The sequence below is a fragment of the Rhopalosiphum maidis genome, chromosome 1, assembly GCF_003676215.2.
Source record: "Rhopalosiphum maidis isolate BTI-1 chromosome 1, ASM367621v3, whole genome shotgun sequence".
NCBI lineage: Eukaryota > Metazoa > Arthropoda > Insecta > Hemiptera > Aphididae > Rhopalosiphum > Rhopalosiphum maidis.
Genome location: NC_040877.1, coordinates 2,628,696 through 2,656,525, shown reverse-complemented (window position 1 = coordinate 2,656,525; position 27,830 = coordinate 2,628,696). Strand labels below are relative to the sequence as shown.

The 27,830-nt window shown below is 25.7% G+C and overlaps 1 long non-coding RNA gene across 1 annotated transcript; it reads right to left on the bottom strand.

Moving 5' to 3' along the window:
- Positions 1-19,206: 19,206 nt before the first annotated feature.
- Positions 19,207-20,200, bottom strand: LOC113549814. The gene is made up of 3 exons (XR_003404966.1): positions 19,824-20,200; positions 19,356-19,741; positions 19,207-19,308 (listed from the first exon to the last, which is right to left on the bottom strand). It is a non-coding gene; the product is annotated as an uncharacterized LOC113549814 (long non-coding RNA).
- Between the last annotated feature and the right edge of the window lie 7,630 nt (positions 20,201-27,830).

The window sequence follows — 27,830 nt, the reverse complement described above, 5'->3', positions numbered from 1 at the left end:
AAAAACGTATAATATTTTAATTATTATTTCACATGATACATGTAATTAAAATGTCGCATAACGTATTCAGTTTTAGCAATAAGACAGTGTATCAAAAAATATAAAGTAGACATTTGAGATCAGAATAAAATAAATTATTACCCAATAAAATAAATTTAATGTTATAAAACTTTATTTTTATTCCAAATCAATAAATATTACAAAAATTATTATTTTTACAATTAAAAATATAAAAAATGACATTACAGTCACGTGTGAATGGATCAAGCAATAAACCTTTTTTTATTAAAAGTTAAATTAAAACGGTCAATAAAATAAAATATATAACATTTTAAATTCTAAATCATACGATGTAAAATATTTATAGTTTTAGTAAACATTTTAAATCTAAATCATTGAGAAATATTATTAAATTTTAAATAATTATGCTATTTTAGTGCTGATGAAATTTTATGACATCGGACTCACTTTTAACATAATCGTTTTAATCATATCATAGATAAATTATTTATTTAGGTGATATTAATTTTGTTTAATAAAAATTAATTAATTTTCTGATACCTACTAGTATTGTTTAATAATTTAATAAATTTATCTTGAAATAGATGTTGGTTATTAATTGGTTTAGCATTATATTATTACATATGTTATGCTAGTGTTGTTATATAAGCTGTAAAATAAAATTTTGTTTTATGATTTTGATTTCCCTAATACAAAAATAAAATTATTCATTTTTCACTGTTCACTGTAAAGCAATAGACAGCAAAAACAAGTCTATGCATTTTTTATGGCCAAATAATAATGATAACAGAATACAAAATTAAAATTGTGTTAATATAATAATATAGATATTTTTCTCTTCTACATAAGTGTCATAATTAAAATATACAGCTAAGAAACAGTATGAACAAAAAACATTGCATTCTTTTATAATAAGTAACTATCTATATTTTATATATACAAATAATATAGAACGCTAGTAAATAATATTACTAATAATATTATGATTAAAAGTCATACACATCAATCGGAGTAAATATTACATTACTTGTTTATTATTAACGGTGTAAACGCTATTAAGTAATAAATTGTGCTATCACAAATCAATGTCTTATTGAGTTCAGTGAGTATATAATATATTATACCTGTGTACTAATATCGACTTAAATATATACTTAGATAGATAGATAGAAATATGAGATAGGTAGTTAATATTGAATAGTGAACGATTTCTGTCATGCAAGTTAATAAAAAAATATTATACGAATTAATCAATATCGTACCAACCGTTTAATATTTAATCGTTTACTCGTATTATGGTGTTTCGGTATAAAAGTAAAAACAGCACTATATAAAATGTCAAGTATATAATAACAAATGCAAGGAGGCTGAAAATAGATTATAATTACTAGTGACTGGTGTACAGATAATATAATGATAATTTATACACTTGTTTGAATTATGTATCACCTATTGTCACGAACAAAGAAAGAATACTCGTAGTCTCCGAATACACTATGACAACGGTTTACACATTCCTCTAAACGTAATTATAAAATAACAACAGAATATTATAATTATATTCTATATGCCATTTATAATATATTGTAATTTAATCGGTTAATTTTTCTAAGTATCTAATTAAACTTTATGAATACTAATTTTTATGAGTATTTTTATAAAATTAAAACAAACTAGGTACTATTTTACAATATTTTGTAAAAATGAGTTAAAGAAAAACCATTAAATTGCTTTTAATTTTATTTTTAAAAATCAGTTTTAACTTATAATGAATATCTTGAAACGATAATAGTTCATACATCACGATTCGACGACTAATATTATAACATAATCGGACATTATGCTTCGGCGGTAAATAAGTAACGAGTAATGGAAATCCGAAATAATAGGATACTATATTATTATTTACCTAATATAATATTAAAATTCGCATTATTAATCAATTGTAAAAATGTAAAATACTTTTTTATCGAAGTACAAGGGTAGGCGATGGTGCTTGTCCCAATACCTAGATAACTTATAATAGTATAGAAAACATAAAATTACTTATAGACATTTGCGTCAGATTATGGATTTCGGTATACTAATATTTTAAATTTAAATAATAATAAATAACAGGTACCTAAATTATTGTATATACATAGCAGTAACGGTATAGTAACATTTATAGAAAATAATAATAATAATACATATTTGATATCACTACGTATATGGAATTTTGTAGATTGGACTGGCATCTATAATAATCGTTGTTTGTATATTTTGTCGCTACATTTTAAATAATTTCCACGATATTGAAATATTTATGCTCAGCATTATAGAATACGTTATTTAGCTATATCAACAATTATGACTAAATTATCAAAATAATAAATTTAATATAATATAATGTGATTGGACGATAAACCGTAGTAATATAATTTTATCAAACATAACAACATTATAATGCAGGTACTTGATGGCTAAATCTTCTGAGCTGATCGATGTTTGTTTATGAGGCAGAATCGTTGTACAATCGAAAAGTGTCCATTATTAAATGGACAGGAAAAAGATGAAATAACGGGTTTGGCCTACGAAACTCGTTGGCAGTTATGACTGTTATAATATAAGTAACTACTGTTGGACTCTGTCCAAATCGCTTAATATTTGTATGAATATAAAATGCGTAAAATACCGGTGCTCGCCACCTAGTGTAACGATGCAACGGAGAAAAAATAGACGCCACAAAGAAATAAAATCGAAAACCAAAATGTGCGATCACAGTAAGTAGAATCATTTAAATGACGATATCATATTGTTATGCTGACGGTTTGCTCGATTTACAGGCGAGTTGAAAGTCACGTACTACGATACTATTATTAGTTTATTACATAATATAACACAGTATACATATTGCACTTATGAAAGCATTCTAAGGTTTATTACTATTAAAATAAAAAAAAAATGGCTGCTAAAATGAAGGGAAAAAGAAACCAAACTAAAAAAAAACTAAAACATCGTAAAGAATAACGTTTAATAATATGGTATACTAGATACCTACACACACTTTTATGTTATGGTTAGGACGAACAAAACGTAAAGAACATCAAACAAAATGCTCAATCTACAGAATCTGAATAACAGACAAATGTCTTTTCATCAAATGTAGATAAACAGAAGTTTACTTAAGTCGAATACAATATTCTTAAGTTCCTCCGCTAATCTATAGAACAAAACGAGATTGTCAAAAGAACAAGTGCTAAAATTAAAAATTAATATATTGGATAATGTTTTATTGTAACAAAAATTTATTATATATAAGCAAAACTATAACAATCTAAAAAAAATATTTTCAGCCAAATTAACAAGATGTCGAGGCTTATTTTTAATGAAGAAAAAAAAAGTTTTACGTCTGAAATGGAATTGAGGCTGTTAAGGCTATACGTACATTCACACCAAATACTTAAAAAAAAAGCCTTAAGCCTTTTAAACCCTTTTAAAAATATAATTACGTATATTTATTTATATTTGATATGTCCTATAATTCTCATATTATACACAAAATTTTTAAGCATTAAAATGTATAACTTGTAGAGAATAAAATTAAATATTCATGAACATTTTGAAAATACTAATTACCTACACTATTTGTGTTATTTGATTAATATTTACCATTTACATATTATGATTAGCATTTTTGATTTTTGATAATAATATGAAATAACTTTTGCGTGGTAAATATATACTAATTATTACAAATAAAAAATTAATTGCATTATACTGGGAAAATAAAACAATAAAATTTCTTGTTTTTTAAAAAACGTAATATGAATTATTAATCTTTACAATTTCTTTTTCATTTAGGCCTTTAGCAATATAATTTACTTTGACACTGATTAATCTTAAACGCTGCATGTATACGATATGGCGTTTCGCGTTTTGGTTTGCTGGTTTCCATATTATTATAGTATATTATAGCTATCCCGGAAAACTTTTGAAATTGTATGCATTTAAACGATGCGTGATCATACAATTAGAGCGCACGTGTAGATGTATGTTTTTTTTATTTAGCTTTCAACCTAAAGTTATTGCTCGGAAAGTATTGGAATTGTAATACATACCATTATTAATAATAATATTACATAAAAATATAAAATAGAATGATAATAAACACACATTCTCAGAATAATATAAATATAATATTAACAACCAATTAATAATGATATTATATATATAATAATAAGGATAGCTGATCGCACGGCACTATGAATAATTTATAACTTAACGACTTAAAATACAAAATATTATATACTACAGTATATTAAGTTTACTTAATGCTGTAAAAAATACTCAAGACTCTAAAGAAGGAAGAGAAGAGGTTATTTGATGCAGTTAGTTCTTACAGACAATTAGATAGTGATGATCTTTAATTGACTTGTTGTTACGAATTTCGGATTAATACAACTTATAAGCCTCTAGGACATCAAACGAGTAATTGATGGAATCTTAGAAGTTTTTTCTATGAATTGAAGTATTTAAACTCTTAGAAAAAAAAGATTATCATATTATTATTATATTATCATATTATCATATTATTATTATTTTCTTATCGTGAATAAAATTTAACTTTTTACACGATGGGCAGCCTTATAAGTTATTGGGTTGCACGTCGGAACCCAGTGCGTCTGACTGGTAACTCACGCCACTTAGTACAGTTTTCAGTAAGTCTGCATGTAATACAATACAATGGGTGGTAACCAAATTTATATGAGACCGATTAATGGCGTATGCACCTAATAGTATATTGTGGACGATATGTAGGTAATGCATGTACCATACTCGATAACCCACGAGCACGTATATTACACCCCCCTCCTCCCCTCCTTATAACATCACAATTTTCAATATACGCGTATGTGATACAAAATATATATATTTCGCGTAGGTAGGATAATGTGCGTTTATAAATCTCTAAAATATTAATAATATTATTAATACCTATACACTCGACGAATAAAATACCGTACCTATCTGTATATACGCGTATAACTGCACACAAGCGCGCGCGAGTGCAGTCTTCCCGGACGAGTTTCCTCCACTGGGAATTGCAAAATGAATACGAAAAACACAATGGGCATTGTCTCTGAGACTGCGTTATCGCCCGGACGACGATGAAGAATCGCGTGCCCGCCGTGTAAATCCGACGGAAATAACGTTCGTACAATTGTTATTTTCGGTTTTATATATATATATTATATTGTTACTATGTATTATATAGGTTTAAGTATACATATGTATATATATATATATATTATAATAGCGTGGCTCCATGTCGGCATTAGTAAAATACGCCATCGCCGTGTATTATGTATTATATACTTTATACCTACGTATACGTCGGAGCAATACGTGCACATATATAATATTAAATTCCACGTCACCGATGAAGAGCGGGGCGGGATGGTAATCGCAGATTTTATGATTTCCGATGTGTGCCCTATGTATAACGATATATTATAACAATAAGTACAATACGCGTCGTATGGTTTATATTGTGATATATTATATATTTATTTTTGTATTTATATTTATATTATTATAGCGTTAGATGTTTTTTTTCCAACCGTATATATTATATACAGGGTAATTTACCAAGCATGTTCATCCCCTTTTTTTTATTTTAATGATGCATTTATTCAAATGTTGTGGTATTGAATTATTTAGTATATTAAAACATCATATTTTCGATTACTTAGATTTGTATAATATTTAAGCAGTGTTATGTAAGGCTGTATAGTGCATAATAGTATACGTATTCCGAAATTTGGAATTTGAACAAATATATTTTTAAAAGAGTATTTTAATCGGCAAATCGGTAATAGAAATATTGGTTTTAATTGTATGTCGTTTGAAATAAACAAATTGATAACTTAATAAAAATATTTTCCACACAGATAAACGAGTGCGCATTATTACGCATCATTACTAAATAGGCGCATGTACCGTTTCCGCCAATCTACCTGCTATGGTAAAATTATAATAATTTGTATTAATTGCATTATTATTCCTAATATTTTTACGGTATACTTAAGTTTTAACTTAAAATAATTGTACAGGGTTTATATGATGACATTAAATATTGAAAAATATATTTATATCTAATAAAGCAAATAATAAATACATAATATTTTGTCATAGTTTTAATAAGTACAATAAAAAAGTAAATGTTCCTGATTCATATATTTTTTTCATTATATTTTTTTTTTATTTTATAATTTTTTGTCATAAATAAATACAATAATAAAATAAAAGTCACTTATTCATAAAAGGTATATAAGTAATTTCTGATCGATAAAAGTTTTATGGATCTTATCTGTACTGTAGTTTCAATCTTATCGATTTATATACGACGATTCCATATTTAAGTTATACATGTAATATATGTATATTATAGAATATGTATAAAATACCTGTGCATTTAAAATTGACACTATCATACATTAATGTGTACAACCATCACTCATCGCTAGTTTGTATCTAACATTGCCTTAATATGTACACCGCATCATGTGTACGTAGTTTTAGTTAACTCTAATTAATTGAAGGATTTTTACGATCCACGATGAACCAAAACACTTAAGATTTGTAAACTATAAAGATTTTTCTTTTTTACCAAAAATATGGAATATATTAAAATGATTATTCCATAGCAGGTAGATTGGTGGAAACGGGAATCGAACCTTTTTTAAATTGGCGGAAACGGGCGGTGGAGGAAACGGGTAATTCCCCACTAAATATATAAATATAAATTTAAAACAGTGAATTTCAAAACTTTCAATAGAAAAAAATCAAACTATAATATTTTGTACATACATTTTTAATAACTCGGAGGCACGGATTTAATTACGTTTTTCTTACACGTGTTTGTACTTCTATTATACATATAGCATTCAGGACGCAGTTCTTACAAGATATGTTAAAAAAAACATATACATAATATTATTATACGTTTCAATAACAGATTCATAAAACAAAAACAATAATAACATTGTACACCTTATTATCATTAACTAACGAAGAAAAAAAAAGTCTTAAACCCAAGGTCTTACCACATGTATATTATAATACTATAATACCAAATACCATATCAGTGGGTAGAATCTAATTTTTGATTAATTATTCACACTAACTTAGAATTATCATAATATATATGATATTTTTACATTATTTATTATTTATTATACACTGTCTCTAATATTTTAGACGGTATATTTTTCAAACGGAAAGTTCGAAACCTCAATGAACTTTTGAAAAATCCAAAAATGAATACAAGAACCGATTACCGATTACCAGTACGTCAAAAAATCAGTGTATTATTATAATATGCATACTGATTAGTAATTACTATAACCCAAGTATACGACACACGTTTAACATATTCAAGACGAGCATGATGTATCGATTTACCGACGAAAATAATATAAAATGTCACTGCCGCGTTGTGAGGGTTGTAATAATAATAATACAAATAATAAAATAATATTGATATTATACTATAAAAAATGCAAGTTCGTTTCTATCACTGGAGATTAATAAAAACTAAACGAATCTTCTTCGGCAACATCTGTCATCTCCTCGTAGAAGGTGTCTGCAACCGATCGTCGCATAGCTCCTACACACATCACCATAACATAATATTATACTATTGTCTATTAATTTAATAGTGAAAAACTATATTATTTATAAATATACCTATGAAACGAGTATAAAAATACAAAAAAAAATATTATACTCTTTGTGACTGTTGACGATGACGCTACGAAGCTGAGTTGTCTATTAAACACAGCACGAACTGTCCGGGATTCCCCAATAACTATTACGCATAATCTGTGACAAATGTCTTTTTTTCGTCCACCTCTCATTGGTTGTGATTCACAGTTTTACCACCTATTTCAAATCCTATGTGTCGGCGCAAATATCATCATGAAATTATTATCTTCGATAAGTTCAAGACAGCTAAAACACGAAAATCGTACAACGATCCGACTGTATAGTGTATATTATGTGTAAGTGTTTTCACGGCGGAACCTCCGTTCATCGATAACAGAAGTATACTTTCTGTTGGTATAAGTACGCGTTAAGTGAGACATGTATACTGGTTTGATTGGCTGCAAGCCAGAAACGCATTTTAGTTTTTAATTTAAAACTAATAATACGAATATGCGATAATATATTATTGTCCTGCATGATACATCTAAATCGTTGATCTCTTAAAAAAATATTACGCTTTAAAACGGAGTTTATGTTAAATTTGGTTGACAACGGTCAAGGTCTTGTTAAAAACAGATATGCCGCAAACGTGAGTGCTTTTTTTAAAACCATTTTCTCGATACATTACACGTGCTAAATGTATTGGTAAAATAAAAATAACCACTTTAAAGTACAATCTGTGTTCAATTTCCAATTCCTGAAAAGTTTGTCAGGGAGAAAATAAAATAAATAATTGTAAAACCAATAGGTCCACGACTCGAATCTAAAAGTAAAGATACGAAGTACTTTTAAAGAGAGTGAGTCGGGAAAAGAGAGAGTAAAGGACATCAAACGAATTTTTTAAAGTCCTTTTTCAATTTCCGATTAAAAGTATAATATTATGCTTTTTACTTTTATCTATATAAAATCCCCCCTCCACAAAAAATGTATATGTTTTTTTTTTATTTTACTAATAAATTTCAGTTTACAAATATGTAATTAAATATCCAAATAATCGTTTACGAGTCTGTCAGTAGTCATATAAATGACACCAATAAAAAAAAATAGTATTGTATAGGTTTATGGTACGATGAGTATAAAATAATGTATAAAACCTGCAGAGTACACATTTTGTTTTCAAAACGTTTAATATAAAAATTATAAATTACAGATAAAACTTTAAATAATTAGAGATGATTGAGTGTAAAAATGATACTAATATAGTATATAAAGGCAAAATTTGATAGCAAGTATGATATAATTTAATTATAGCTTATTAAATTTATAGATAGCAAGTTATTTTAATTTTACAATGCGTAAATTTCATTCATCTGTAGATTATATCAATGACTAGTTAAAAGACAAAAACAGTATATCCAACAATGCAGTTATCATTCACGCTAACTTATAATATAAGCCAATATACTTAAATTAAACCCTTTGGATGCTAATTTAACTTAATTACCATTTAGAGCATTATTTTAAAGTATAATTAGCTTCTTCTGAAAACTTGAGCTTTCTAACTTGAGACTTTAATACCCACGAATTAATATCCTACACGCATAAAAAAAAAATGAGACGACATGCCGGAGTAGACTCCAGCACTTTTAACGCTTGAATAGTGATCATTAAAATGGAAAAATTGAAGAAAAAATTAAGATAAATATTGACAAGATAAAAAAAACTAAAAATTAAGTTCAATTATTGAATATTATAAAAAGGAGAAAAATGTAAAATATGAAAAAAATAAGATAGTATTTTCGTGAGAATCACTTAATCGATTTATGTAATATTATAATAACGAATATAGCAAAATAAATTCATATGATAATAGAACGTTATAAAATCATTGTTAAATTTAAAACAGTAGTGAAAACTACGGAATGGCCTTTAAGAAAATATTAAACGAGCCATAAAATCGATTACTATACAAACGTCGATTTTCAAAAATGTATATTTATATGAAAAATTCATAAAAACGGTAAAGATGACATTTCTTGCTATCATTTTATGCCGTTAAATATAAAAAAAGATTATTGTTTAATAGTCGACACATAAATTACTTGAATACTTGAAAAACGGTTATGTGTTATCGATAAAATTATTTGAATCATTTCCATTAATCATCTCGAGCCGTTACGAATAAAATATAATAACGATATTATTATATGCCATTAATATGACATTGGTTATTTAAATAAATTCTTTATAGTTATAGAAATTATTTAAGTGGTTTATGGTTATTTTATATATAAATATGATGAATCTAGTAGTTTATAAAAACATATTTATTATTAACGACAGATGTAAATATCATTTAAGGTAAATTAAAAAAAGTTAGCTTATTAAACGTACTTATTTTAATTGATATATAATATGTAGGTATGTAATTAATTAAAAACTTTTATTGAATTAAACATAAACAATTGTCGTTTTGAGAAAGGTTTAAACTAATAATTTTTAATCACTCAAATAACAATTTTGTTAAATGTATAATAGTAAAATCATTCAAGTATCTTGATGTGATTGTTATTCATATATTTTAAACCAGTTATACCTATTTGTTCGGATATATATAAAATAGGTAATACCCATGTTAATTGGAACGATTATAGAATCTGATGCACATTCCATTGATGTAGATTTTTTAAAATTGACGATAAATAAAATAAATATTTTTATTTTTATTTAATGTTAAAACTTAAAACTATAAAAATAATACACTGCAAAAGCAATATATTATTGTCGATTATAATATACAATTTAATCTAAATCATCTATGGATTATTAACGAAATGTATTGGGGGATCGTAAGTTCTTACACGAGAGTAATAAGTAAAAAATTACATACGTTAATTCCTACATATGTGATGTGTAAATTTCACACGATAAAAAAAGATAAGTATGTTAGTTTCTAAATTGCGGAAGACAGATACATATGTAAAAAAAATATACTATATTTTATATAATATTATAAGTTATCAAACTGATGATACTGCCTTTAAAAAATATAAATATAATAATACATTTTAATAGTAAAAAAAAAATACATTTTTTATAATATTATAACTATAAGTTATCAAACTGATAATATGAAAATAATATCATTTAAAAGAATATAATAGTGTGAAGTAAGTGAAAAAATAATATAACCACATAATAAATGAATTATTATTATTATATTAAAATGTATTATTATATGATATAACTGATATTCGATTGATAATTTATAAATTATCTATAATAATATACGTAGTGTAGGAACTTATATTCACCCGATGTATTTATTGCCTCAGAGGCGTATTTAAGGGGAGCGAATTGGAGAAATCGCCCCGGGCACCAAATTGGAAGTCTCTTAAAGGGGCGCCGCTCTAGAAGTTAAATTGTTAGGGTTTAAATTATTGTTAAGGGGAAAAAAGGGTGACAATATATTTTTTCATCTAGGGCATTAAAATCGTAAATACGCCTCTGTATTACCTATAAGTATCTACCAGTATTTTTTTAAATATCTATTATAAGTAATAATGATTGATAAGACTACTAAATAATATTACTAGTATGTAAGTTTTAAGAATTAATAAATCATTGCTATGATGAAATACTATAAAATATCTCATATAATATACAATTAGAAAGAAGTTTAATATTATTTTAACTATATTTTAGAATTTATAATTTCTCAGTAGATATATTAAAGTGTATTCGATGTGATCGGTCAATTGTCGAACATATTATGGACAAATAGTATAGTTAATAAAAAAAAAAATTAAATGAGACAAGTATATAATATTAATACACCAAAATTGTTGGTGACACGACACCGGCGTCGACACAACGATTGATTCGGAACGATTCGAAACGTTTAGGTAATAATATACTATAGCCTACTATACTAACATAGATACCAATTAACGCATGCTCGCCCATCAATTGCACTTACTACAAAGAGTATCTACCCGGTGGAATACTACATCGACATAATAATATTGTAATAGAGCCGCACGCCATCGGTCTGTGCATTTATAAACAATGTTCAGTGCCGAAATGGGTAATCGTGATTTCGAACGAAATATCAACAGTTCAACCAAAAAGTACACGTGCTCCAGGGACACGGTGTACGTCATAATAGTAATAAATTACTACTAATAATAATACGTAATATATAATATAATAATACACACATATTATTTTACATAATACTAAAATTAATACACGATAATTCATCAAGCACGCTCATCCTCATTTTATCCTTTAATACTATTAATACTATTATATGCTTCATGCCCGAAAGGCAAAAGTACTTATAATGATTTGTAAATTATATTATTATACTAATCAATATTAATGTATTAGTAAATTAGTATTCTATAGTATTTTTAAAACATTGTCCAATTCACTAAATAATTAGCATATTTTAGATTTTTTTAACTGAAAAAGTTTAATAACTCAGAAATCGTTTGAACTTTCATTTGAAATGTAAATTAAAAATGTATCATCTGTTTGAAAATTTAAAGTAAAAAGGTGAAGTTCTTATATAATAAAAAGTTTGTAACACCAAATTGAATATTTCAAAATTTAAATAAATCCGTGATCAATAAATGAGAGCGATGATGCTCGGTGAATCATACTGTGTAGATCACCACGTGCTGTTGAGCAGCATATTTTGTCCAGTGTTTTGGGTGGATTTTATGCGGAGAGAGACATCGGAGGCAGCGGACAGTAATTAATATCTATATAATACAATATATAATAGCAGCGCATATATACAGCTCAAAGACAAAACATGATTAATGTAAGACTGCAGTGCCGCGCCACGACGGCGGCGAGAAGAGCACTGTTATAGTAATAATAATAGAAAAAAAAGAAACAAAGAAATACCGAGAGAGAGAGAGAGAGAGAGAGAGAGAGAGAGAGAGAAAGAGAAAGAGAGAAAGGACTATATATAGTACAACATAATATTATTATATTATATCCACACGAGACGTGCGGTCTTAACGATATTATTATTATGTTATATATGAATGATGAAGCTATATTATATATTATTATGACAACCGGAAATGTTATTATCTGCGACTTTATTAAAAGTTAAACCCGTCTAGGAGTTTTAGGAGTCGTGTCGTGTTTTTATGCGTTTACAGCCTTTTTGACTCAAGTCCGATAAATTTACGACCATCCGCAGATACAAACTATATTATACATATTATAGCAAACTGTGCCATTGTAAGCTAAGTAGGTACAATGATAGTAATAATAGGTAATAATAGTCGTGTGGGGGAAGAAACTATACGGCGACAGTCATACATAGTACATTTTTAAACGACTTTATATGCCCGCCGCCCCCGCATGCAGCGTTTCCCGTTTGCCGTTAATATTAAAATTCGAATAAGTACCTCATTGTATAACACACAGTTACAAATATTTACTAACTTAAAAGATTTTCCCGCCGGTGGTCTATACCAACTATCTTCTTAATCGTTACTCCCGTTGCTTTTATGGACGGCAAATAAAGCTGTGCGTTGAAAATACTAATATGAAAATAAAATATGTAATTAATACTAGATATAAGTACAATATTTGTAAAAACTGATCTGACCTAACCGGGCATTTCAATCTAGAATATTTTTTTCATCAAAGGTACTATATTATATAGAGTGATTCACTAAATATTCTCATCCGTATTTTTTTCATTTGATAATGAATTTATTTAAATTCTAATTTTTGAAAATTTTAAATAAACTGTCTATAGACTATATTTTAAAATTCTTAAAAGTTTTTCTAATAATTAGAAAATGTCATCATGTTGAGACAAAAACTTCTGCTTTTCAAATAAACCTCCTCTCTCACTTTAAACTGCAAATTGAAAACAATCTTTTAAAAATTTTGATCTATCAAACTCAAAATTCGAGTATTATTTTATTTATTAAAATGTTAATACTAAGGATAATATTATAGTTCTTAGAAATAGTTTTAAAAAAATAGAAAAAAGAAATATCGATAGGATATAGTATCTAGTACTTATTATGCTTAGGCAATTTTTATGAATTATAAATATTGATAGATAAATTACTACAATTTTCAAATTACTAAAGCCCTATAGCTTTAAAACCAATTTCATGGGTCTATTATATCTGTACTACAGAAAACTCAAAAACTTAAAAACTATTTGTTCGATTTTTGGTTTTTATATGTCAAAATGTTTAGAAATATTACTTGCTGTTAAAAGGGCAGTTCTTGATGAGAGAAGATGGATGAGTATATTTCGTAAATCACCCTTTGTACATGGTATAGTAAATGTTAAAGGTTACCGTTTACAATTACTTAGCATACTACGTTAACTGCCTAAAAGGTCACTATTTAAAATTATTAAACACCATTATCAATAACGTTAACAAACAATACACGGATTTTAGATTATATCATACACTGACGAACCTAAATAGATACATACATATTTTTTAACAAAAGATGAACCCATTTTATTTAGAAACAATTCATAACGTTTTAAATTCATTAAATAAATAAAATTTATAATAATTATTATATTTATTAATAATTATAATAATTCGATAACAAATATTTTTAAATTTAGTTTATTGCATAATTAAGCAAGAAACTATTATAATTATATTATTATGTTATGTATATCAAAAACAATTTACTTATACCAAGATATTTTTTACATTCTTACTTGCTTATGAATAGTGTATATCATTTATATATTAAGTAATTAAATGTAATTTAATTTTCAACAAATTATTCATATTACATTTAATAATAATTTCGAACATAAAAATATTATACTTTATTTTTATAGCTCAGCTCATATTTTGTAATAGTAATAACACGGATATTTAAAAATAGATAAACTTAATAATTATTGTAGGTAATAGTTATTTTATTAAAATAATATATTATTGATATCGACATTATGTAATGTTAACTATAATTATGGTCAATCATAATAAGTCAATGAATATAATATTAAAAATAAAACATAATAGTATTGAATAATAATAGTAATACGTGAAGTATGTGTTTTGTTAGTAGGATGTAAAATTAAACAATTAAAACATTTTAGTAGGTATTTTAACATATTTCACGCGTCAACGCGTACGCCCTTTACATTATAAAAATGTTCAATATTACCTAATATAAATTTTTACAAGACACGTTTTTTTTTTTTTTTTTACAAGGCATGGATAATTAACCTGGAGCAAAATAAATTGTTAATCGATAAGAAAAAAATTTAAACGATAAAATTAAAAAAAATTAAATGGATTTTACTGATGTTAATTCATTGAGGTATTAATAAAATTACTTTATCTTGGTAATTAATACACAACCGTTGATTTATTGAATACATGAAAAGCGATGGAATTTCGTGTGCAGTATGTTAAACTTTTGTGAAATCTTTTGGCCTTGAGTTTTTTTAAAGCGAAGTTGTTCCAATTAAGTGCCAGAGAATGTATGACGTGAAACGGATTTGACAAGTTTTCCAATCGACTTATATGTATACATATATAAAATGCGTTATAGGTAAAATTGTTTTCCTTCATACCAATATTAAAATATTCATATTAATATTCTTGATGATGCGATTATAAAAATAAATTTTACTGAAAGGTCATGACAACCACACCGATTCACCTATAAAATAATATAATACCTTGAAATCTATTGTTTTCAACACTATGAAGATAATACGTGAGAGAATAACATTATTATGAATAATCGTAAAACCGTATTTGAATTCACATAAATAAATGAAAAAAAAATACCCCGCTTTTTAAAACCTTCAGATATTGTACTCGTACCTACGTTTTATGTGCACGTAGAGTGGACTGTATTAGCTTATTACCAGCTAAATTTTCTTGAGATTTCCCATCATAATTTTACATTCATTTTATGGGTTTGCAGGTTTGTTAACATACATTTTATTCTTATTAGATATTTTAATTGAATGTGACACGTCATGATATTATTACCCTCTGGCTGTGGCCTTGGATGTGCATACCTACATATAAGCGTGCGCTTATGTGCGTATGAATAATAACAATTATAATAACGATATTATGTGTATATATATATAAATAACTTTCAATGGGCAAGAGGAGTTCCCCAACTGTCTTAACGATGTTTTTACGTCATAATTTTAACTTATTGTTTCGATAACGCGAACCGTGTAAACTTAACCGATTCATTGATTTATATGAAAATTAAAACAAACATTCAGTTAAATATTAAAATGGATAAATACGTATTTTGTCAATAATATGATACCTATAAATGGTTATTCAAAACATTTAGGCTATAATATATGATATTATATTTCTTATTAATTTATGTATTTTACAATTTTACACGTATATCAAAAAACCCCGTGTTATTCGTTAAATTTTGTATAAAATCTATGATTTTTATACATTTACTCAAATAAAACTATTCGTTGGTTTTCATATAGATTTTTTTTTAACGACATCTACATATGTTTTGAAACGGAAACGATGACCTAACAAAAAAATACTAACTGTAATTATTAATTACTGATTAATGAGTAAAACGAGTATAATTTTTGTTTAGTTTACACTACCGCGTCAATTCACAGTATATCTTAAAATAATTGTATATGTTTAGCAACGCTGATAGACCGTACAAATCCAGATCTCTGTAAAAAAAGACAACAATTATCTGTTCTATTACTTCTATTTGACAATGGTTGACGATATTTAAGTGCACATTTTTTTTTAATTCAATGGTTAAAATAAATTTCTATATATCCAAACGACTGAATTTTATCCTTAAGGTCTGTTTAAAATACCGAGAATTGAGTTTGAAATTATTTGAGTTTGCTTGAGTAATTATTGTATTTACTTTTTTCCCGTATTTCATGCATACTTTTGAATTTTTGCTATATCTACTCAAATAAATAAGTCAAGCAGAAAAATCTTGATTGTACAATCAATTTTAGCGTAAAAATACTCATAGTATTAATAGAAAAATACATTTGTTTATTATATCTATAATATTTTCATTTAATCCTTAAAAAACTCAAAAAAGTTGAAATAAAAAGTGTTCAACCAATTCTACATGTAAAATTAAATGTATTAGCACAAGTTTTGATCAATTTTTTGTATAAACACTATTTTTAAGCTTGATTTACTGTTAAAAACATTATATGCTGTTTCTCAATAATCATATTGACTGGAGTTTTCTAATTTTCGGTTAGCACGACAGTATTGCTGTATAAACACCAAAAAATGTATAAGTTTATTTTATTATTAAAGTACCTATATCATAGTATACAAATAATATACTATACTTTGGCATAACCTACGTATTTTACAAGTCATAAAACAAATTTCGACCAACCACTGAAAGTTTGATGAACAAATATGTAGTTGCATGAACATGTGCTCTTTAATTATACAGTATATGAAAGTTATGTAGTGAAATTTATCTAGTATAAACTAATTAATAAATAACAGTCACTGAATAAATCATTATCTTTAATATCAATAAATTATTTGTGGTATAAATACTAAATTACAAGATAATTACACAAAATTGTAAATGTTAATTAAATGACCATTTTTTTTTTTTCAATGGTTGAAAATTATCTTCGAAAACGTCAAACTTTTCAAATGAAGAAAAAATAATGATTACAATATTTTTTATAATAACAATAATATGAGGTAAATTGTAATTTAAAACCATATTGTACAAAGTTATTGCAGTTATATATTACGTTCACTGACTCACCTATAGAATATTATATTATAATAATTCCAATTTAATATATTACTCTTTCGCTCACTGTAGCGTTTAAAAATAATATCAATAATAATTATACAGAATAAAATGTTTTTATAATTTTAATGTAAATTTAATTAAATTTGTTTGAATACCTACGTTAACACTCATTAAACTACTTAACTGTTAACGTGAAGTTCATATTTACCATCAATTTTAGCGCCAAATTATTTTCCATCTTATTCTAAGAAATAGTAAGAAATAACTAAAATATTTTTTGGTTTGTTCAGTTTATTAATTAATAGATAAACATACAAAAATTGAGATGTGTTCTCCTTTTAATTCAGAATTTTTTACAATATAATATTAATATTCTAAATGTTTTAATTGTTCAATATTTTTTTAGCTAACTATCGATATTTTTTTAAAATTAAAATTTAATTATTGATAAAGATTTGTTTGTTACAAAATTACAATTGATCAATAGTGAAAATGGTAATTATGTTTTAACGTTAACCCATTTTTATACAGTTATTTTTTACTGTGTTACTAGGTTTTAAAAGTTCCTAAATTAATATTATAATAATATTATTTAAATTACTCGAACAATTATTGTGATAAAATATATATTTTTCTAATGCATTGAAAATGAATTATTCAATTAACAAATAGGTAAGTACTCAAAATAACAGGACAAACATTTTAAATGTTTGCTAAAATATAAACGTGATTTGAATTTGTCGATTAAATTATTATTTATTTATGTAGGTATATTAATTTAATGAAGGCGGTATAAAATATCTTGCTTATAACAATATAACACATTGAGAGTCTCAATTTGAGACTATTTGTGACAGGCACACTCAAATTCATTATTATTAAATAATATTTTTTACGTAAATAGTATGAGAAAAAAAATACATTTATATAAATCATAATGAGCATATATTTTTGTTACGCTTATAAAATAAATACACTATATTAAATTGTATTGACCAATTTTGAAATGTAATTAACTAACTAGGTTATTTATTAGAGCAGTTGAGCAGTATGCAATTGAATTCATATCAGATTCCAAAGAGTATTAAATTTCAAACTGTATATCATTATTACCTATGCATTTAGAATAACGGTCAGTTTTATCATATAACGGTTATGATTGAATTCAATTGACACACAACAATTGAATTTCCGATTTCAATCATAAATCAATTCAAGTCAGATTTTACTCTAGATGTTCATTTGAAGTCAATACAGCCATTGTTAATATTTAATCGTGGTGTTCCATCTTCTGTAATATTTTACCTGTTAATTCTTATGTAATGATTATTGTCTTCAAAGATCACATGTTAGATAATTTTCTTAAAACCATAAATTACTAAGCTACAGAAATACGCAACAAAATAATTAAATTGTATGTTATACGAGTATAATTATTTAATTTCACATCACTAATTTCAAAATAAAGTTAATTATTAATTTCAACAATATAAATTAATATTAAGCCATTTACACAGAAATTAAATTTACATTTCATTATCATCAAATTAATAGTTTTATTCGTGTAAGTATAAGTAAAAATGGTATATCATACATTCATACCACAAAACTATATATTATAATATATACATAAATTAAAAAACAACAACAATCATAATTTCTAAATTCAATCTAGACGATGATTATATAAACGATTCTGTCCTTATGAATGATGACTCTCCTCGTTTATTATATAAATATTTTTTATTGATACCTACTCGATCTCTCATTGATTTTTGCTGTAAATTTTAAGCACCTGTAACGAATCTAACCATTTTATTCGAAGAAAACATTATTCTAATGGTTATAATCACCAATAAGCCATTTCCGAGATCCATCGGAGGTTTCCTTGAAAATGCGTTTCGATATACGGTTTTCCTGTTAACACAGCGGAAACGATGACTTTGGTGCCGTTTCACCTTGTATAGGTATCAGATGACTCCATTACAGTTACGTGTATTCTTTGCGCGCTAATACTCACCTAGGAAAAAAAGGAAAGTTGACATTTTAACAAAATAATAAAACGCAATAAATCCTTAATGCGTCCATGAAATAACGTTGGTGAAAAACAATGTTTAAGCTCATTGATCATCTCCCCTCAGCAGGATACGTCCATATTCACATAAGGTCATTATATAGGTCGATAGCAGAGACGATTGGACTTCGGTCGGTCGGGTCATTACGACAACGACGACAGAACCTTGAACGGAAATCGTTGGGTGATGATATAATTATTATTATTATTATTACGTGTATATGACATGCGCATAGGTAATACATACTCATACAATGACATCGTCGCCATTTCCGTGGAAGGTCGACCGTCTAATTAAACGGCGCTGGCGCATCGCCGCCGCCGCCACCAACGCGTGTTCCGTCCGACTGGAGATAAATAGGAAAAAAAAGGAAAATTACATAAAGTATAACGTAAAGGTACGCGTATTATGCAGATGCATTACGCCGATACCATAATATTATCACTAAGCTCCGGTTGGCGTATTATACACGCACGGTCTTCGATTAAATCTGCGTTGAGTATTACTCGACGTTATTAGAGCAAAAAAAAAAAATAAAAATATAATATAATGGCATAAAAGCGGGCAAAATCCGTCGACGCGTTGGCCTCTATAATAATATACGTATGCGTGTTATTATTAGACATATAATATACATATACGAGTTCTCCATACATTTTCCAGACCTTGAAATCGTCGGTAGCAATATTATATTTGTTGGGGCACGGATTTTTATGTAAATACATGTATTTCGTTAAGCATAATTCACCGACTTTGACAAGTGTTAAATACGGTTCAATAGGTTCCGAATAAAATAAGCAAGTGCATACTTGTTGAAAATAATTTTGAACTTTATTTTAAACAGGTATTAAAATATTCATATTAAAAAGTATTTAAAAATATCTTCCCAATAAATATTTAAATGTAAATATAATAAAATGATATACCTAAATTACAAAAATATTTTAAATACTTACTTTATTATTTATCTAAAGCAGGAATAAATTGTTCTAGGTAAGTTTTGTCTTTGTAAATATTAAATTTTTTTTTAAATTGAATAGAAACAAAATCAACAAACAAATCCACATAAAAATTGTACGCTCAGGGATTTTTTTTTTTAATATTTTGTACTTTATACATACAGTCACAAAATAAATATACGATTAAGCTTTGCATTACATGTTTTTTTTCAAATATTATTATACTTTCTCATACAGCAAAAAATTTAAAAAAAAATAAATTAAATTAAATAATTGATTTTTATGTGAATTATCGAAAAGGTTTCGATATCAACACTTTTATTCAGTTTCGAACTAAGTTAATGTCGACGACTTTAACACGTATACATGCAGCAAACAATAGTAAAATCACATTTATTTATACCAAAAATACTTTTATATTTTTACACATAAGTATTTCATTGTTAAATAAGTGGTTTATTGTTTATTTTTATCGAAGTATGGTCATGAGTGTTATTACACATATTATAAAGCCTATACTTTCATAAGTAAATTACTCATTAAACAGGACCAGAACTGAAGCGAAAGATCTTTTCGAAACTGATTTAGGTCTGAAATCCATAAATCTTTAAAATATTGAGAACCAGAACTGAATTTAAATATTTTCAAAAAACCTTAAATATAAATTAATAAAAAATTAGTGACATTTAATATCGATTTTAACCTAATTTTTTACTTTAACTCATAATATATATTTTTCAAAAACTGGTACCGAAATTCTAAAATAAACAAAATATATCAACCCCTGTCATTAGATAATATTGTTGTATATACATTAATCCAACCAATAGTTGATACTTATGTCTTATAACTTATACTTTTTATATTTTATTATAATTAATAAGAAATAATGTTTTAAATAATATTAATAATAATTATAATACACTTAAACTTATATATTTTAGTATTTTTATCTAGCCTATAAGCGATTTAGATTTTGTCAATTATCTCCAATAGGTTGTTTCCTTTTTTTTTTTTTTAATAAATGCATATGAATCGAGTCTTAAATGAATGATATTATTATATAATAATAATATTAATAATATTTTCAGAGTTATTAACGTAAAGTGGTTTAGAAATGACAAGTAGGTATATACATTAACTAATAAGTAAACTATTCGATTATACATATAACTATATAATATTATTATTGATTATGTGTGTGCAAGCGCGCGCATGTGTGTTTTCCTTTTTGTTGTTATTAATTTTTTTAATAACCAACACATTATTAAATACTTTCTTTGATCACCAACGTCGACCGAGTCAGTAAAAACTGGTTTGTTCTTCTCCGTTAAAGTACATATTATGTTGAGTTTAATAATTAATATACTAGTAGGTATACAATAATACGTTTATGTAATACATAATAATAATTTTCTCGCGCACATTATATTATCGCTGCGTGCGTAAACAAGACGCACGTGATTCGTGGCCATCGGTAAGTGAAAATTAGATGATGCGCTTACCGTCAGAGGTGGGACCGCGCGTACATCACACCCCCCGAAACTATCCAGACTGTCTAGAGTTTCAGTCAAAAATATAATAACTGGACGCGCAGTATTTCGACGCCTCGACGGTAAACAAGTGCGACTAGATAGTAATATAATTTTTAAAATCAATAATACTGTAATCGTCTTCATAATTATGCGTTATAATATTCACCGTCCACAGTTATAATAGGCGAAATCACAGAAACCCCATAATACGCCATGATTAAAATAGGTTTGTTCTTTTTGCAATGTTGTATTTAGTTGCAATAAACTCCAATGAATCGCTTTTATTTTTGTCATTCAAGTACCTAGTTGGTTTCGTACTCGAATATAATTGAAAAAAAAATATTTTAACGTATAGTCAACAATAATACACTGACGGTAGTAGACTATTTTAACTTAAAATATTTTTAGTGAGCAGAAAAACAATCAAATATGAAACCAAATTTGAAATGACATGTACATTGTATACACATATAGAATAATAAGAAAAACAATTTTAAATTGTATTTAAAAAATATTCAAAAATTACGATTTTTTGAGAAATGAGTTATAATATTTATAGGTATATGTGTATTGGTGTGTTGCGATGTTTGGATGGCTACGAACAATAGCACAAATTCTATATTTTTTAAATAATATGGACACCCTATAATAATTAACTTACATTTTATCTAATATGCGTATATTTTAACTCAAAAAATTGTATATAATATTTTCTTATTGAAATTGTTGATGAAACAAAATAAATATAATTTGTTAAAAGAACTTAAATATTTCTACCATTATTATTGGTATTGCAATATCATATGTTTCCATATCATTACTTTATGTATAAAAATATTAAATATACGTAGAATAAATGTATTGGAATATAGTGATATCTAATTGTATTGGTGTAATTTTGTATATAATGATAATATATTTTGCCATTTTAATTTTAGATTCATAAGTGTTACATGTTAACAATGTGAATATTAAAAATGTAAATTAATGTAGTGTTAATAAAAAAGTTTTCAAAGTGAATAAAAGATCAATAAATAAAATATATATAATATATTGAGAGTTAAAAGCATTGTCATGACCATTTTGGTCATACGGCTATCACGCCAACGCCACCTACTACCACATGTGCTACGTACTTGCCCACTACAATAATTATTGTAATTGATAGTACGTGTTGTCGTAACTTCCGACAGCTTAAAATAATATTATTATTCCACCAAACCCCGTCAATTATCAAATAATTATTAAATGTTAATACAAACGCAACTTTACACCGAATCGTAGGTATAGCAAAATATTGTTCCTAAACCATTATATTTTTTTTTTTTAGATTTTTGTGTACGAGAATATGTTATTGAATTTGATAATTAGTAACTTTCTCTACAGACTCAAAATTGACATAATCTCGAGGTATTGTAAGCTAATTAAAAATATTCAGACGATGCATAAATAAAAATAGTTGTAGGAATATTAAAGGTACCGACTACGTACTTATCCGTACTTTATTATACCGACATTACCAACGACTTTCGCTCGGACTTCAAAAACGTGTTACAGTTGACCGTTTTGTGTGATTTTTTATAACGGTTTCTGATCAATAGACGCAGTTGATATATTATGTTTTATAATAATCGTTTAAAGCTAACTCTTGAATGACAATAACGACAATAACCGTGAATTGTATTGTTAACCAATCGGCCCTACTTACTAACTACTGACGTCTGTCTAGGCTGAATCGTCCATAATATAATTTCCACGCTCGTGATATTATATTTTACGATGAATAATATCATAATTACTATTACGTCAGCTTCTGTGAAGCCCAATGCACTATTTACACATTTCATGAGCACATAAACTCAACAATTGTACATTCGTAACAAATCAATATTATAACGCCGTTATCAATGTATCTAGAAGCGGAAATATTATAATACAAATCTAAATATTTCGTACATTATAATAATATATATCACTATATCTATTTATTAAAAAAATAGCGTTCGTTTTAAATTTGGTTTCTGCGTCATGATCGGGTTCACTTACAAATATTATGATTTAAATATAAAAACGACGAGTATAATACTATTAGTGCAAGTAATAAATTTTACTAATTAACTCTTCATTATAATATCTATAAACTAAGAATTCTAAACATAATTTGTATAACCTACAATTTTATGTATCTTTAATATCATTATCATATATTCGAAAGTATAAATTATTATACACATTATACACATCTTATATGTATGGATGTAATAAGAACACAAATTTATTAATACAGAATATACAGAGTAATTCATCAAACATGCTCATCTCTTTTTTTTAATAACGAAGTGATTTTTGGAATTCTTATATATGCTTAAAAATATTTTGAATATATATTTTATACTTGAAATTTAAGTAGAGTCTCTAGTGATAAAAAAAACATATATTTTTAAAATGAAAACTCCCGTATTTTTTTTAAATTATAGCAGTATATTAATATATCTATATTCAAACGTGTAGTTTCCTAGTTATTAAACATTGTTTACCAAGGAATAAGACTTATTATAAACGCGTATACACATGATATATAATGATATAATATATTATGTAATATTTATTTGTTTATACCTATTTAAGAAAAAATTTAGATAAAAAAGTCAATGTTTGCTTAATAATTTATTTAAAATCATAGTAAGGCTTACGCCTGGTACAGGATAGCTATCCTGATTAGTATTTAGCATTTTAAAAGTGCAATATTTATCTGAATAATAACTAATAAGAAGATGACTAGACAAAATATATTCAATTTAGATTTATTTTAATTTTATAATATGTAACCATATAGTTGAACAATCGGATCAGTACTGAGGAAGATTACTATACAATAACAAGTATAATCCTTATTCCTTAGTACCTACATACATTAGGAAACATATTGTTCAAAATTTGATTTAAATAAATCAGAATTTTCAATACAATTATCTGCTGAATAATTTAAATAAAAAAGAGTAGATCTCATTTGAAAAACAGAATTTTGTATTGTCACAAGTCACACCCTAAATGGTACAAAAACTCTCAAATATTCGAAAATATGATTTTAAGTACATTTAAAAATGTAAAAAAATCAAATTCTGAGAACTAAGTTAACTAAGTTAAGTATATTAAATGAATCACTACGTATATTCTTCTTAAACTGCTATTGATAATTATATACGTCTTATATGTACATTAAACTCGGCGAGTACCATATTAATTATTATTTAAACCTAATTAGACGTCGCTTAATGTTTCGTTGCGGTGTTTCAAGTATTATATTATTATGTGACCCATTTCCAAATAATTAAAAATAAATTCTTGTGGTAGGTATATAATTTCTTAAATAAATGTTTTCAATACGCAGTTACTGCATTTCCATGGTGGAGGGTTTTATGTTTTCCTCGTATATTTATTATGTTAGGGAGTATAACAGAAAAAACAATAATAGAACGTATACGTAAATATTATTATAATGTCACCGAAGGTAAAATAAATAAACCTACTCGTCTGATTAACCCGCGTATCACGAATTAGAGCGGAAACATTATATGTTTAATGTATTTAAGGGTGAACAAAATTAATATACGAAATTCCATGAAAACATCTTACATCGTTCAAATCCTCTTATTTCCATTCTTGCTTCTATTACATTACCAGCAAATCTTCCTCGTCGTCTTAAAAAGAATTTTCCACACGATCTTCTTGCCATATAATTAAAATAATAATAAAAACCCTTCATCCTCCTCTGAATTCAAATCATTGAAATACTGACCTTTTTTCTCATGCCACTACTGCCTATAAGTATAGTATAAATTATACTGTACATAATATCTGTTTATTAATTATTTTATATTATAAGGTAACTCAATAATCATCACACTCATCCATGAATAAATTGTAAACATAAAAAAAAACAATGAAAAATATTTTTTATTTAAATAATACTAATATTATACAAAACGAGTATAAATATATTTTTGCTAATGGCATTGACAATATTAAACTATTATAATAGAGTATAATACTACGTATAATTATATTCACATTATAATCATATGCTTAAGCTAGTCTAATAAATTAATAAAACTAAAAATTAAATAATTAATTTGGTATTTTGACCAGTATATTATTAGTTATATACTATTTAGATATAAACCTGTATTTATGAACGACTTTAGGTCTAAATCATAAATTACCGAAATGACAAAATATAGCAATTACAAGGTTAACACAACTTTTATTATTATGACGTTTTTATTTGCTAAATGTATTATAAAATATAAAAACAATATGATTCAGTTATATTTCACATGCGTATTTTTAATGTCTTTTCAATACATGCATATTTTGCTTATTATAATTATTAACTATTAAAAGCCGATTAATAAATCATTAAAAGTAAAACCTTTGTTTTACTTTTATTTATTATATCAAATTATTACTATTAAAAATACACAATAATTTCAATAATATACTTCAACAAATCCTGTTTTATTACTAATATGACTTTAAACATCGTTAGATATACATTTTTCAAACTTAATTTTAGAAGTATTATTATCTTCAAATAAGATTAAATTAATTAGGTTATCGTATTTAATAAATGGAAAGCTTTATTAGCCATATAATTATGTACTATGTTAGTTTATTATCTGAATCTATATATTAAAAATATGCAACTGTTAGCTCAAATTTTTTAAATTTGTTCTAAAAAATAATTTTATATAATTTGTTAACTGTGGTGTAATGTATAATACTCAAAATAAAAAAAATTATTATTTATAATAACAACGACAATATTCATTTCTAACATAATCAAAAACATTTATGCTGAAGAGAATTAAGCTAGATAAGATCTTCACACTAAATACATATCAGTATATTATCCAAGATTTTCCTTGTTAGTTGTTTTTGCTATAATACATTACCAAATGATCACTATCTAAATCTAAATTATATAAGTTTTTAAATTAAGTCTCTAAATTACACAAGATACTATTATGTATTTAATATTGTGATCCTATTAAAAAAAATGGGGGAGTTGATAATCAGCTAACTAACTATACTTTATAAATGTGAATAGCATTTATTTGGAACTAATGCAGTAATAATTAACAATTATGTATTCATCGGTAATCAATTAACTAATCAATTTTTGTATTAAATTTTTTTCTTTAATGGTACAAGTGAAAGTAATTTTATTAATTTTGCTGTTAATCGATAAAATGCAGAAAATATTTTTTATATATTCCCAAGTATAATTTATTAATATAATTAATTTTATTTATAAGATTTTAACTGCTGATGATTAATTTTAATTAAAATTTTAAATCTGTGTAATAACAAAGTAGTACCGATTATAATATTTAATGTTTTTATTTTTAAAGACAGTTTTTAATTTTTACTAACATAGCATATTAACCTATTAACCGAAAAATAATGCCTGTAGTAATACTAAGTCAGTGAAATATTAAATTTCTTCCACTATATGATGATGTTAAATATTATACTTTTTAACTAATATTAATTAAATAATACAATATCAATACTTATATTATCGAACAAAATAATTACATCTATAAAATATAAACTTTTTGTCTGTTGGCATTTGCATATTTTTAGATTATATAGGTATATAGGTATTGTGAACTTTATGAAATCATGATTAATTACCTTAGCTTCTTAAAAATAAACAATTTCATTTCGTGTAATTAGTACGAAAATAATTTAAA